The 16,546-nt window shown below is 40.2% G+C and overlaps 1 protein-coding gene across 8 annotated transcripts in view; it reads right to left on the minus strand.

The window, feature by feature from the left end:
- SRPK2 (SRSF protein kinase 2) overlaps positions 1–16,546 on the minus strand; it is a 286,728-nt gene that overhangs the window by 174,976 nt on the left and 95,206 nt on the right. The window lies entirely within an intron of this gene.

Below are 16,546 nucleotides of genomic sequence, written 5' to 3' on the forward strand. Positions count from 1 at the left end.
CCTGTAATCTCCGCGCTTTGGGAGGCCAAGGTGGGCGGATCACTTGAGGCCAGGAGTTCAAAACCAGACTGCCCAACGTGGCAAAACCCCGTTTCTACTAAAAATACAAAAATTAGCCAGGTGTAGTGGTAAACATCTGTAATCCCAGCTACTTGGGGGGCTGAGGCATGAGAATCACTTGAACCTGGGAGGCGGAGGTTGCAGTGAGCCGAGATTGTGCCACTGCATTCCAGCCTGGGCAACAGAGTGAGACTCTGTCTCAAAATATGAAATACATTAAATTATAAAATAAAATAAAATGCATTATCAAGAAAGTAAAAAGAAAACCCACAAGATGGGAGAAAATATTTGTAAATCATGTAACTGATAAAAAAAAACTAGCATCCAGAATATATAAAGAACTCTTACAATCAAACAATTTAAAAACCCAACAACCCAATGATAAAGTGGTCAAGGGATTTAAATATACATGTGCCAAAAGAAGAAAAACAAGTAGCTAATAAGCACACAAAAAGATACTCCACATCATCTGTCATCACAGAAATGCAAATCAAAGTAACAGTGAAATACCACTTCACAACCAGGAGGGCTATAATCGAAAAGACAGATAATACCTATTATTGGTGGGGAGACAGAGAACGTCGAGACTTCAGGCATGGCTAGTGGGAAAGTTAAATGGTGCAGCTTTGGAAACACTGGCAATTCTTACAAGAGTTACAGAGTTACCATATGACCCAACAATTCTCCTCCTAGGTATATACCCAAGAGAAATAAAACATATACTCTTACTCTTCACACAAAAACTTGTACACAAATGTTCATAGCAGTATTACTCGTAATAATCATAAAGTAGGAACTCATATGTCCATCAACGGAGGAATGTTAAATAAAATGTGGTATACACATACGTAAAAGAAACAGTACTAATACATGCTACCGTATGGCTGAACATTGAAAACATTAAGCTAAGTGAAAGAAGCCAGGCACATAACAAATATTCTATGATTTCATGTGCATAAATTGTCCAGAATAGAGAAATCCATCAACACAGAAAGTAGATCAGTGATTGCGGGTAGGGCAAGGTGGGAATAAGGAGTGTTTGCTAACACAAAGAGATTCTCTTGGAGGTGATGAAAATGTTCTAGAATTATGTAATAGTGGTAGTTTCAAAATATTGTGAATATGCTAAAAGCTATTAAATTGTACACTTTAAAATGATTAAAATCGAGGCAGGCAGGTTGTTTGAGCCCAGGAGTTCGAGACCAGCCTAGGTAACATGGTGAGACACCGTTTCTACAAAAAATACAAAAAAACCAGCCAGGCGTGGTGGTGTACACCTGTGGTCCCAGCTACTCAAGAGGCTGAAGTGGAGGCTGAGCCCAGGAAGTCGAGGCTGTAGTGAGCCGTGATGGTGCCACTGCACTCCAGCCTGGGAGACAGGCTGGGAGACAGGGACCCTGTCTCAAAACAAACAAACAAAAAATGATTACAATGCTGACAAGTTATTTGGGCATTTTGTTTGTTTGTTTGTTTTAAAGAAAAACTGCAGAGCTAGTACGTAACTAAGCCAGGATAAGAAACCAGGGCAGTCTAACACCAAAGCCTAAATCCACGGCTGTGCTGCAGAGCATGAAAGGAAGTTATCAACCTGACCAGGGAAAGGGAGTGGTCATCAAGGTCATTTGGGCTTGGTTATAAAGGTCAGAATGACTTTGCCAAGTGAAGAAATGAAGATTGGGCCCACTCCAAACAGAAAAAAATGGCACATGCAAAGCTACAGAGAACCTCTCATGTACGCCATATTAGTGGTGGTGGCTGGCAGGACTTAAGTAGGTACTGGTAAGAAATGAAGCCAGAGATAATGGCAGAGCTGTTCCCAGAGCACCTTCTGTGCCATACAAAGAAATCCTACTTTTAAGTAGGGCAGAAACGTAACCAACTATACAGTCAAAATTAAAGATTCAACAGGTGATTGAGATTTAAAAGCAAAATTTAAAAATCTTATATCATGCTGGGGGAAAAATATTAAACTTCATGGAGCTATTTATAAGGCTTGTCAATTCACCACAATTCATTTTGTGTCTGTACTCCCACAGGAGCTTTGCCAATTATCACTTCTCTCATTTGTAAATCCTAAAATTCTCACCTCAATCATCGGTTGTCCCTTATTTCTATAAAAATATCTTTCACAGCAGCAAGCAATAGTAAAATCTACTTTCAAGACTTTGGTGCTTTATACAATATTATGAAGCATCACAAACACTTTAGCCAAATGGGCTAGGTCTACTTTATTCCTGTCTTGCTGTTTTTGAGGTTTCCCACATATGCACCAACCAAAAATCTAAACTCGTTCTTCAATTTAATAAGCAAGAATCAACACACAGGATCTTAAACACAGCAAAGACATACAAAAGTCTTAGCTTTGTTATAATAAAGTTACCCTGAGTCAATATTCCAGGATCCAAGTTCTTCATTTTTATCAGCTTTGGCCATGTACTGAGTTGCTGGTTTCCAATCACACTGAAACAGTATTTTGGCCAGGTGCTGTGGCTCCAGCCTGTAATCCCAGCACTTTGGGAGACCGAGGTAGGAGGATTGCTTGAGCCCAGGAGTTCCAGACCAGCCTGGGCAACATAGCAAAACCCTATCTCTACAAAAAAATCAAAAATTAGCTGGGTGTGGTGATGCACGCCTGTAATCCTAGCTACTCAGAAAGCTGAGGTGGGAGGATTGCGTGAGCTGGAGGGCAGAGGTTACAGCAAGCCAACATCGTACCACTGCACTCCAAACTGGGCAACAGAGTGAGACCCCGTCTCCAAAAAAAAAAAAAAAAAGGAAAAGAAAAAGAAAAAAAGAAACAGTATTTTAAGCATGAAACAGTGCTTGACATTAAAATATCAGAATAATAATTGTATTTCAAATAAAGGATATGCGGTTTAGATATTTGTCCCCTTCAAATCTCCTGCTGAAATGTAATCCCCAGTTTTGGAGGTGGGGCCTGGTGGGAGGTGTTTGGATCACGGGGACTGGGATGGATCCCGCGTGAATGGCTTAGCATTGTTTCCTTGGTGACAAGTGAGTTCACATGAGATCTGACTGTCTAAAAGTATCTGGCACCTACTCCCGCTCTCTCTTGCCACGCAGCCCATCTGACCACCTGCTCTCCCTTTGCCTTCACCATGATTGTAAGGTTCCTGTGGCCTCACCAGAAGCGGATGCTGGACCCATGCTTGTAAAGCCTGCAGAACCGTGAGCCAACTAAACCTCTTTTCTTTAAAAATTACCCAGCCTCAGATATTCCGTTATAGCAATGCAGAAACTGCCTAATAAAAAGTAGAAACAGAAACAATGTATCAGACATGCATCTATTTGCTTTACATATAATAATTCTGTTGATAGTCCCATATCCCTGTAAGATAAATACTATCACATTACCTTCATTTTATAGGAAAACTGAGGTACAAAAAGGCTAAGCAATTTGTCAGACATCAGACAGCCACTGTGGTAGAGGGAAAATTTGTACACAGACAGTCTGTACATAGGGTTTGGGTTCTAAGCCACTATGTTCTATGCATCTCCACTTTCAAATGTCCTCAAATTTTTCAATGACATTCCTTTACATTCATAATATTTGTAAAAGCTATGACGCAATCCTACAAATCCAGTCGTATTCAAACTTCAAGTTTATAATCTTGCTGCTTCATCCCTTACAAATAATTTCTTTTATCCTCTCTGTTAATCTTAAGACAATTATTTATTAGATTTACTGTGCTAAGTGTTTGGAGGGTAAAAGTCATTAACATATTAACTGTCCATAAAGAAGATCAAAATTTTTTGCTATATTTGACTGTAGTTTATGAGGTAAACTACATTTAAGTTAAGCGCTGGGTAATTTGGGCATTCTAAGACAGTCTCAGAATGAATCCTCTGTATTTAATTTTACTCTTTATGCTAAAGGACAGCTGTACTGATTTACAGACCAACGAAATCGCTCTCTGGGGGTGGTAACACCTAAAAAGTTCCATATTCTGATGCACAGCCAGTATTGAGATCACTGGTTTTACTTACACTGGCACTCCCTATCTAACTAAAATGACAATACTGTAAATGCATAATTCATTTCACAAACAATTAATTAGTCAATTAGTCAATCATGCCAAACACTATTCTACTTATTGATTTAAATATGAAGAATGCTGGCTATGTATGCTCCAGCAATTCCTCTCCCAAATCTACCCTAGAAAGACATTTACACGTGGCCTAGGAGAATCACACAAAGATGTTTGTCACATTGCTGTATGCAACAGCAAGTAATGAATAGCCATGCAACTGTCAGATGAACTATGGTACATTCACAATATACAGCATTTGAAAAGGATGCAGAAGATCCACATGTACTGATAAAGATATCTAAAACATAACTCTCACAAAGTAGCTTGCAGAATACCCAGAATAAACTATCATTGTTATATGTATTTCACAGGTACATATATATGTGTATATACATGTAAAATAAAGTTGAAGGACATATTCTTAAATAACAAGGAAATGGCTGGGTGCAGTGGCTCACGCCTGTAATCCCAGCACTTTGGGAGGCTGAGGAGAGCAGATCACTTGAGGTCAGGAGTTCAAGACCAGCTTGGCCAAATGACAAAACCCCTTCTCTATTAAAAATATAAAAATTTGCCAGGTGTGGTGGCACATGCCTGCAATCTCAGCTACTTGGGAGGCTGAGGTAGGAGAATCGCTTGAACCCAGGAGGTGGAGGTTGTGGTGAGCTGAGATCACACCACTGCACTCCAGCCTGGATGACACAGTGAGACTCCATCTCAAAAAATAAAAATAAAAAATAACTATAAAATGATATTCCTTATTCTGGGGATGGGGTGTAGAAAGAGGAAACATAGACAGGAAGATCTACCTTTATTTGCACTTTAATTTTTTACAGATATTATTTGTGTAACTAAAATGTATACTTTAAATAATCTTGTCTTACCAAAGGATGCCCCCTTTAAAACACATGCCTTTTGTGGTTACATGGCTTTCAAATGGGCACTACACAAAAACACTGCCATCACACCATTATAAATAGCCTCCAAAATGCCAATTTTCACTTTTAAATAAAATTCACACTTTAATCAAGGTCAAAGCAATGCGCTGTTGGGATTCTGAGAGTGTTATATTAAAGGAAAAAAAGAACAACTAAATTCTTCTCACACTATTCTATCATTTAAAAAGGAAGTCTTATGGAAGTTGTACAACTGGCATTCTAAAGAGACTAGTGTTAAAAACTTAAATTCAGTCTGTCCCTTCTATTTCCACCCATAGCAGGATCTTACAACATAACAAAATTGCTAAAATAAATCACTGAACTTAAAATAAATAAATAAACAAACAAACAAACAAGGCCAGGCGCGGTGGCTCACGCCTGTAATCCCAGCACTTTGGGAGGTAGGGCGGGTGGATCACGAAATCAGGAGTTCGAGATGAGCCTGGCCAACATAGTGAACCCTGTCTCTATTAAAAATATAAAAAATTAGCCAGGCGTGGTGGTGGGCACCTGTAATCTCAGCTACTTGGGAGGCTGAGCCAGGAGAATCACTTGAACCTGGGAGGCGGAGGTTGCAGTGAGCCAAGTCTGCACCATTGCACTCCAGCCTGAGCGACAGTGCAAAGTGCAAGACTTCATCTCAAACAACAACAACAACAAAAATATATAAAAACATATTAATTAAGCAGCCCAAAAAATAACAGGTTTTTACTGCAAAATAGGTGGAGTAAGCTTACGGAAGACACTGCTGTTAGAAACAGAGAATCACATGATAAAAATGTAGGATAAAAACTCCAAGTCTGTAAATAGAGCCATCCTCCCAGATGCTCTTCTCCTGGACCATGCAGAGGAGGAAGACATGTGCTAAAGAAGCTGGAGCCAAATGTCTAGACACTGACTTAGGAAACTGCATACCACAAAAGGGCTACCACAATAAAGAGGTAAGTATAAAGTCTCTCAATAACAGAGCTTTCAGAAATTCTAGTTTTCCTTTTTTAAAAAAATAACTTCCAGCCAGGTGCGGAGGCTCACGCCTGTAATCCCCGCACTTTGGCAGGCCGAGGCAGGCAGATCACAAGGTCAGGAAATTGAGACCATCTTGGCTAACATGGTGAAACCCTGTCTCTACTTAAAGTACAAAAAAAAAATTAGCTGGGCGTGGTGGCAGGCGCCTGTAGTCCCAGCTACTTGGGAGGCTGAGGCAGAAGAATGGCGTGAACCCAGGAGGTGGAGCTTGCAGTGAGCCGAGATGGCGCTACTGCAGTCCAGCCTGGGCGACAGAACAAGACTCTGTCTCAAAAAAATAAATAAATAAAAATAAAAAATAATTTCCTTCCAGTCACATCATTATGTAATAACAAAATCACTCTCAATGTATACTTAAATACGAAGACATACCTCCAGGATATCACAGGTTCAATTCCAGACCACCTCAATAAAGAAAGTCGCACAAATTTTTTGGTTTCCCAGTGCATATAAAAGCTCTGTTTACATGATACCACAGACTATTAAGTGTGCAACAGCACTCTGGGAAGCTGCGGCAGGAGGATCTCTTGAGCCCAGGAATTCAAGGCCAGCCTGAGCAAAATAGCAAGACCCGTATCTATCATTAAAGTGATCATAAAAATATAAATTATTCACACTAAGAACTAAAATATACAGATACATAATTTTTTTTAAGAAACGAGGTCTCACTTTGTTGCCCACGCTGGTCTCAAACTCCCAGGCTCAAGCAATCCACCCACCTTGGCCCCCCAAAGTGCCGGGATTATAGGCGTGAGCCACATGCCCAGCAAATACAATTTTTTTTTTTTTTTTTTTTTTTTTTTTTTAAGAAAATCTGTTGTTTATTGTCACCACCTTCATCAATGATCTCAGCTGTAGGATCTTCTGGGTAGGTAACTTGCTGTAAGCTTCTACATCAGCATTGGCTGCTTCACCTTGTACTTTTATATTATGAAGACAGGTTCCTTTCTTAAGCCTCGTGTGCCAACCTCTTTGGTTGAGCCAGCTTCAAACTTTTCTTCTGCACCTTCCTCACCTCTCTCAGCCTTCACAAAATTGAAGAGAGTCAGGGCCTTGCTCTGGATTAGGTTTTGGGTTAAGGCAATGTTGGGACTGGTTGATATTCTATCCAGATCCAACATTCAGACTTTCTCCATATCAGCAATAAGGGTGTTTTGCTTTCTTATCATTTGTGTTCACTGAAGTAACACTTTAAATTTCCTTCAAAAATTTTTCCTTTGCATTCATACTTGTCTAATTGTTTGTCATAAGAGGTCTAGCTTTCCTCCTTCTCAGCTTTTGACATGCCTTCCTCACTAAACTTAATCATTTCTTACTTTTGATTTAAAGTGTGAGACGTGTAACTCTTCCTTTCACTTAAATACTCACAGAACATTGTAGGATTATGAATTAGCTTAATTTCAATACTGTTGCGTCTCAGGAAGTAGGAAGGCCAAAGAGGAGGGAGAGAGACAGAGAACAGGTCAGTGGAGCAGTCAGAACACACACAGCATGTATCCACTAAGCTCACTGTCTTACATGAACACAGTTCTTAGAACCCCAAAACAATTACCATATTAACATCAAAGATCACTCATCACAGATCACTATAATCACAGATACATAATGAAAACTTCTGAAATACTGCAAGAATTACCAAACTAACACAGAGACACAGGCTCTTAGAAAAAAAAATGGCACAGATTTGCAAGATGTAGAGTTGTCACAAAATTTCAATTTGTATTTAAAGTAAAACAGCCTGGACAACATGGTGCAAGCCTGTTTCTACAAAACAAACAAACAAACAAAAAATATATATAAAAAATTAGCCAGGCATGGTGGCACACACCTGTGGTCCCAGCTACTACCCAGGAGGCTGAGGTAGGAGGATCATTTGAGCCCAGGAGGCAGTTTGCAGTGAGCGGAGATTGCGCCACTGCACTCAGGTGTGGACAACAGAGCAAGACCTTGTCTCAAAAAAAAACAAACAAAAACAAAAACCACAATATTAGCAAAGTATAACAAAATGAAGTACAGGTCGGGCCACATCTGTAAGTCCACCATTTTGGGAGGCTGAGGTGGAATGATCATTTGAGGCCAGGAGATCCAGACCAGCTTGGGTAACACAGGCAGACTCTGTCTGAACAAAAAATACAAAATTTAGCCAAATGTGGTGGCACACGTCTATACTACCAGCTATGGAGTTTAGGATGACTTTGCCAAATGAAGAAATGAGGACTGGGCCCATTCTAAACAGAAAAATGGCACATCCAAAGCTACAGAGAACCTATCATGTGCACCATCTGAGTGGTTTTGGTGGCTGGCAGGACTTAAGTTGGTACTGGTAAGAAATGAAGCCAGAGATGATGGCAGGGGCCTGTTCCCAGAGCACTTTCTGGGCCATACAAAGATATGTCACTTTTAAGTAGGGCAGAAATAAAATGAGGTATGCCTGTACTTGCCAACGTATTTTCACTCATCTAAAGTGCCCAACTTTTTCCTTATTCTAAAGCCTAACTGTCTGACATTTGGACTGAGACTACTTTCTTTAAAGGCAGAGGGAAGACCGGGCACAGTGGCTCACACTTGTAATCCCAGCACTTTGTGAGGCTGGGCACAGTGGCTCACACCTGTAATCCCAGCACTTTGTGAGGCCCAGGCAGGTGAATCACTTGAGTTCAGGAGTTTGAGACCAGCCTGGCCAATATGGTGAAACCCCATCTCTACTAAAAACACAAAAAATTAGCTGGGCATGGTGGCACATGCCTTTAGTCCCAACTACTCGGGAAGCTGAGGCACAAGAATTGCTTGAACCCAGGGGACAGAGGGTGCACTGAGCCAAGATTGCACCACTGCACTCCAGCCTGGGAAACAGAACGATATTTTTTTTTGCGGGGAAGGGTGTCTCAAATAAATAAAATAAAGGCAGAGGAAATAAAAAACATATAGAAAGTAAAGCGAGAGGAAAAATTAACAGCATAGAATATAAAGAAAAAATATCTCTACTTGTGGTTGCATTCCATTTCTCAAGTTAGGGATTGACTATTTTATTATTCTTTATGCTTACAATTTCCTGTATTAAATACATTTAAAAATTCACAATTTTCAAATACTTTAACCAGAAGAATAACTGAAAGATGTGCCAAAGCAAAATGGAATGCTGTTTATTCCAAAATGACGGCCTAGTCATCTAGTTTTTCCGTTGCTCTCACATGTTCCCTTCCATATTTCCTTCTCTGAAATACAGATGAGCCTCAGCTACCAACACGTCAAGGAATCAATGATTCTTGACAGTCATATGTTCATGAGCTGAACGGTTACTTATCTTAACTTTATTTAAGCCATCCTAAATTGAAATATTCATGTCTGGTTAAAAAGTAAACTACGCTGGGTGTGGTGGCTCACACCTGTAATCCCAGCACTTCGGGAGGCCGAGGCAGGCCGATCACCTGAGATCAGGAGTTCGAGACCAGCCTGGCCAACATGGCAAAACCCCATCTCTACAAAATATACAAAAATTAGCTGGGTGTGGCGGCATATGCCTGTAATCCCAGCTACTCAGAAGGCTGAGGAAAGAGAATCGCTTATACCTGGGAGGAGAAGTTGCAGTGAGCCGTGCCACTACACTCCAGCCTGGGTGATAGAGTGAGACTCTGTCAAAAAAAAAAAAAAAAAAAAAAAAAACTGAGCATATTATAAAGTTTCTTGGCTAACTCCAGGCTTTTCCTTATTGGCACTACTCAGATATTCTCAGGGCCTCTGAAACGCACCTGAAGATCTGCTACTTCTGCACCAGTGGTGCCATATTGGGACAGTGCTTTTTGCTTGCTATTGTTTTTCTGTTTTATTCCTTACAGACAGACTATTGCCTTATGTTGCCATCTGTGTACCCTTCTAATTGGCTGATTTGATCCTGTTGAGAAAACTATAAATGGTAGTTTCCCACACTGTTCATAAAGTTTTCCTTAACCCATCTATAGCACTTGAATGTTTATGAGTTCTACATCAAGTTCTCATAAAGACAGTTCTACTACTGCTCTCTCTCTTGAGGGTTCCATTGCCACAGTACCTCTGCTTCTGTTTGAGCATCTCCTTGATTCTTTCCCAAGTGATTAGCTCTACAACTGTAGCTTCCAAGTGGAACATAACAGTATGCCAGGCTTGGCCAGGCGTGGTGGCTCACGCCTGTAATCCCAACACTTTGGGAGGCCAAGGGGGGCGGGGTGGGGGGGTAGAAGCGGATCACCTGAGTGAAAGACCTGGGGCCAAGTTCTGGGTCTGTTACTTAGCTGGGTAACATCAGACATGGAAATGGGAAAAAGAAGTTCTGCAGTTTAGACAAAAGTTTTTTTATCCAGTTTCACAGCATCCCCTGCAAATTTCTCTTCGAGCTCTACTCAATATTCAACATTTTCTATTCAAATGTTAGGTACCTATTGTTTACCAGCACTGTATTTAGCAAGGTATGAATCCAATAAAATTTTATCGAGTTCCCTAAACCGTCTCATCAGAGGTTTTGGTGAAAAAAAATTCACAGTAACTGTTCCTTTAAAGGCTATCATCCTTTGTGAGGTTTGAAACAAAGGGAAAGCTATGCCTGGATCTTTCTTTTTTGTTGTTTTTTTTGTTTTTGTTTTTGTTTTTGAAATGGAGTCTCTGTGTTCAGGCTAGAGTGCTGTGGCACAATCTCAGCTCACTGCAACTTCCGCCTCCGAGGTTCGAGCAGTTCTCCTGCTCAGCCTCTCAAGTAGCTGGGATTATAGAGGCGTGCCACCACGCCTGGCTAATTTTTGTATTTTTAGTAGAGACAGGATTTCACCATGTTGGCCAGACTGGTCACGAACTCCTGACCTCAAGTGATCTGCCCATCTTGGCCTCCTAAAGGGCTGGAATTATAGGTGTGAGCCACCGCACCCAACCCTTAGTCATTTTCTAATCCTGTTTTTCTATGCCTGATGCCCAGAATCTTCTCTAATAATATGTCTTTTGGCAAATATTGGTTTTCTTTAAAAAATATAAAATAGGCCGGGCGTGGTGGCTCACACTTCTAATCCCAGTACTTTGGCAAACCGAGGCAGGTGGATCACGTGAGGTCAGGAGTTTTGAGACCAGCTTGGCCAACATGGCGAAACCCTGTCTCTACTAAAAACAAAAAAAATCAGCGGGGTGTGGTGGCATGCGCCTGTAGTCCCAGCTACTTGGGAGGCTGAGGCATGAGAATCGCTTGAACCCAGGAGGCAGAGGTTGCAGTGAGCCAAACTGCGCCACTGCGCCCCAGCCTGGGTGACAGAGCGAGACTCCATCTCAAAAAAAAAAAAAAAAAAAGAAAATATTTTATTAATATTTAATATTTAATCTATCTTTACATATTTATATAGTTTTAATATATTTTAATGTTTGTTTTGTTATAAATTCATATAAATTTATATATTATATAAACATTTTGATGTAAATTAATATTTCATACTAATTACATGAATAAGACTATCTTGGATGTGTTAAACTAAATGCATTATAAAATTAAATACACATACAATGGAGTATTATTCAGCCACTAAAAGGAATGAAGTATGACACATGCTACAAGATGGATGGACCTTGAAAACATAATACTAAGTGAAGTATTGTTTAACTCTGCTTATATGTGGTAGCAAGAATAAGCAAATTTCATTGACAAAAGGTAGAACAGTAGTTACCGGGGCTAGGAAGGGAAAACGGGGAGTTGCTGTTTAATGGGTACAGAGTTTCTGTTTGAAATGAAAAATTTCTAGAAACAGTGGTCACGGTCACAAAACAATATGAATGTACTTAATGCAACTGAACTGCACACTTTAAAAATGTGGTTAAGATGGTTTTATGTGGTATACATTTTACCACAATTTGAAAGTACACTAGTGGCTCACACAGTATTTCTCTTGGATAACACACAGGGTTCAGTTTCCACAATGAAAGATACTGAGGATTAAGAATGGCTACAAAAGTCACCTCAAATTCTCAGTATACAGGATATAAACACTGCTAGCAAATGTACTTCATGGTTTCTTGAAGAACTTCTAATGAATACTACCCAATTTAACCCCACAAGGAGAAAAGTGTGGGGTTAAATTAGGTTGCTAATAAATGGCTTGCTATCATCAAGCTTAAAATAAGGACCTTATTTTTTCCTACTAAAGAATGGCTCTGAAGAGTACAAGAATACTTTGTGCAATCTCACAGCCGTTTCCATAAACTATTCTACAAGTGCTTTTCAACATGCATCTTCAAAATACTCTTCACAAAGACAATCAGCTTTGTGCTAAGAGTACTTTTCTCTATAAAAGACACACAATTTTACAAAAGTAGTATCATACACAGAGAAGCAAGAAAGTGGATGTTCTTTTGATTTCTAGTATTCAGTCCTCTTAATTCACCAACTTTTCTGAATCTTGGCCTTCCTAGGTTCCTAACTTAGGAGATACATAGTTTTGACTCATATTTCTTAAGGCAATGAAGTAGTTTTGAGCCTCTGAACACAAAAAAAAAGAAATGTAACAAATTATTTCCAGTTAGTGTATATGATTTAAAAAAAGTCTTTAGAAGATTCCAAATGCATCAAGCATATTTCCTAAAATTCAAATATATAATAAAGTATAACTTAGAGGAATTACAGTGAAACAGGAGAGGAAAGAAAATACGATGGAAGTCCACTGGCTTCACAAGAACTAAGGAAATCTGATTTCAGGAAGCCAAAGGAGAGATGGCATCATAGCCATTCCCATATTTAAATATTTGAGGAAGGCTTATGAGGCTATTAACCGACACAGAAGAAAAACACTAATACAGAGCTTACTATGTGCCAGGTACTGTTGTGGGGGCTTACTACTTCTTAGCTCATTTAATCCACACAAACCCTCCATGGAGTAGACATTGCCATCATCAACTCTCTTTTACAGAAGAGAAAACTAAAGCAGAGAGGTTAAACAGCTTGGCCCAAGGTCATACAGATAGCAAATGTTAAAGCTGGAAAAATCCAGGCACTCTGGCTCCAGAGGCCACTATACATACTCTCTCCTAATATTTACAGCAGGTTCAGAATAATGTGCGGTGGGGTTTTAAGTCTCATAAACTAATTACAAACTAGACACTAAGAATACTTAGTGAACTCCCCTCACCCACCTACTGGGCAATACTCTAGGGAATTCTCAATAACAGTAACTCACAGGTATGATAAAATTGTCAAACTGAAATAAACATGGGCCAATTTTATTAGGTTGGTGAAAAAGAAACTGCGTTTTTTGCGATTAGTTTTGGAATAAAAAGTAAAAACAAGCTGTTAGAAACAGCAAACCAATTGCCAATCAAAGACCTTTAGTTTTACATGGTGTTCGATAAATACACTGAATGAAGTGACACAGACACAGATCTGTGGTCCATAAATCACAGTGATAACAAGTGCTGGAAACACAGGTAGAATACAGCCATCACATTTTCACTATAAATTGTACTCAATGTTACCTTATTGAACATTTGCATATTTTTCAAAACACATTGGCTTTCCCTGATACGGTGGCCATCTGGCCCCTCAGATGTGTCAACATCCTACAGCCCACCGTCTTGTTTTTTCACTCCTATAAAAGATAAGGCACACCATTTACCATTTTAGACACACAGAAAGGTCCGTGCTACAATTAATTACCTAAAAGGTCTTCAGAGATTACCACAATCTGGCAAGTTGTCTTCCCCAAACCTACAAAGCTCTATCAAGCTTTAACAATTAACAAAATCTTTGTTACATCAATTACTTTTGTTTTGTTTTCATTTTTAATTAAGCTGTAATTTTTTTTTTTTTTTTTGACACGGAGTCTTCCTCTGTCACCGAGGCTGGAGGGCAGCAGCACCATCTCAGCTCACTGCAACCTCCACCTCCTAGGTTCAAGCAATTCTCCTGCCTCAGCCTCCCAAGTAGCTGGAATTACAGGCACGCACCACTATGCCCAGCTAATTTTTGTATTTTTAGTAGAGACGGGGTTTCACCATGTTGGCCAAGCTGGTCTCGAACTCCAGACCTCGTGATCCGACTACCTCAGCCTCCCCAAAATGCTGGGATTACAGGCGTGAGCCACCACGCCTGGCCTGTAATTTTTATATACAGTAAAATTCATCTTTTTCATGTTCAGTTGTGTAAGTTTTGACACAGCTGTGTAACCACTACCACAACCAAAATATAGAAGAGTTCCATCACCCAAAAAATCCCCCATTGCCACACTACAGCCAACTCCTCTCCCACCTCTACCTCCTGGCAACTATTGATGTGTTTCCCAGAGTCTGTATGCTTTTGAGTCTAGCTTCTTTCACTTAACATAATGCTTTTAAAGATGCATCCACTTGCTGCATGTATTAGTAGTTCTTTTTTTTTTAACTGATGAGTAGTATTCCATTGTTATGGATGTATCAGAATTTGTTTATCCATTCACCAATTAGGGAAATTTGGAAAGCCCACATTTTTGTTAACTGTTTAAAAAAAAAATGCTGCTACAAGCAGTTATGTGTAGGTTTTTTTTCTGAACCTAAGTTTCTGTTTCACTTAAGTAAATACCCAGGAGTAGGTCATAGTGTCTGACTCTAAGAAACTGCTAAATTGTGAGATGACTGCTTGAGACCAGGAGTCTGAGGCCGGCCTGCGCAACACAGCAAGACCGTATCTCTTACAAAAAAGAAAAGCAAACAAAAGTATCAAATAAAAAGGCCCCATAGGATAGCATGGCTCAGATTATACTGCAACCCTCTGCCTAAAATAGTTCATCTCCATCCCTCCTCAGCTGATGCCTCACGTTGGCAGTAGGAGACAGCAGAGGCACAGGGCCCACTCCAACAGAGCCCACCTCCTGCTGTAAGGAGGACTTCACGCAGCCCTGCATCACAATGCCAGCAAGAGAACCTGTGACAGCAGTCTTTCCAGGGAGACAATGGAGGCCAACGCCTCATATTCTGTTCAGCTCAGTTAGCACACAGTGAACCCAGTTATCCATCATCACCCAAACTCTCTCCTACATCCCACTTTCACCACCATGAATGCCCTCTACCTTCCACCAGCCCCCGAAGACCCTCCCCCATCCATACCCACTGAAACGTTAAGATCTGCCACGTCTCCAGAAGGGCTGCTCCTTGCCCTAACAGGACTGGCTGCCCAGTGGGCACTCTTCCTCCTGCTGGAACTGAGAATGAGCCTCTGTATCTCTACAGTCCTGTGTTCTGCATGGCCTGGATGGAGGTGGGGCCACACAGTCTCACCATCCCAATCTGAAGACAAGCAAGTTATCTTCCTAAACCTGCAAAGCTCTATCAAGCTTTAAAAGTTAAAATCTTTGCTACATCAACTACTTTTGTTTTCATTTTTTATTATGAGTGGAGTCAGGTGGGAGAGCCTGATACTTCCAAGTAAAGGATCTGCCTTAAGCCTTCTTTCTGATATCCTTTATCTTCTCATTTTTTAAGGCCTACCAAAAATAATCTGAACCTAAAAACACACTAAAGCTGACATATATATTTCTAGCTAAGGAAAATTAGCAAAAGAAACATTAAGAAATTAAATATATTCATCTTTTAGTCTGTTGTACCACAGACGCTGGAGAGATATAATGGTCTCATCACCTCACAAGAAGCGTAACTCATTCTGACACAATCTTTAGAATGTAATGGGATGAGGCCTGGTGCCATGGCTCACGCCTGTAATCCCAGCACTTTGGGAGGCTATGGCAGGCAGATCATCTGAGGTCAGGAGTTCTAGACCAGCCTGGTTAACATGGTGAAATCCCATCTCTACCAAAAAATACAAAAATTAGCCAGGTGTGGTGGAGAGTGCCTGTAGTCACAGCTACCTGGGAGGCTGAGGCAGGAGAATTGCTTAAACCCAGGCAGCGTAAGTTGCAGTGAGCCGAGATCGCGCCACTGCACTCCAGCCTGGGTGACAGAGAGAGACTCCATCTCAAAAAAGAATACAAAACAAACAATACACAGATCTAAAATATTTCCAAAATAAAAATCATTCCTTCCAGTCAGAAGCATATGAAGTGCCCATCAAAAATTAAATATAATATTTAAGAGAAATTCTTTATGCTTCAACTTAATTCAAATGTACAAATTAATTTTTAAAATATAGTATTAGCAATAATTGGCCGGGCATGGTGGCGTGCACCTGTAGGCCCGGCTACTCAGGAGGGTGAGACAGGAGAATTGCTTGAACCCGGGAGGCAGAGGCTACAGTGAGCCAAGATCATGCCACTGCACTCCAGACTAGGCAAGAGATAGCGAGACTCCATCTCAAAAAAAAAAAAAATTTATATATATATATATATATATATATATATACACACACACACACATATTTAGAACACTAACTATGTGCACATAGAAAACTTGTGTGACTTGTATAGTTATACATCTGACATCATGGCTGGGATATACTAATATTTCAACACAAACGAATGTGACTATAAAACAAAACTGATTTTC

This window comes from Nomascus leucogenys, chromosome 13, assembly GCF_006542625.1.
Source record: "Nomascus leucogenys isolate Asia chromosome 13, Asia_NLE_v1, whole genome shotgun sequence".
Taxonomy (NCBI): Eukaryota; Metazoa; Chordata; class Mammalia; order Primates; family Hylobatidae; genus Nomascus; species Nomascus leucogenys.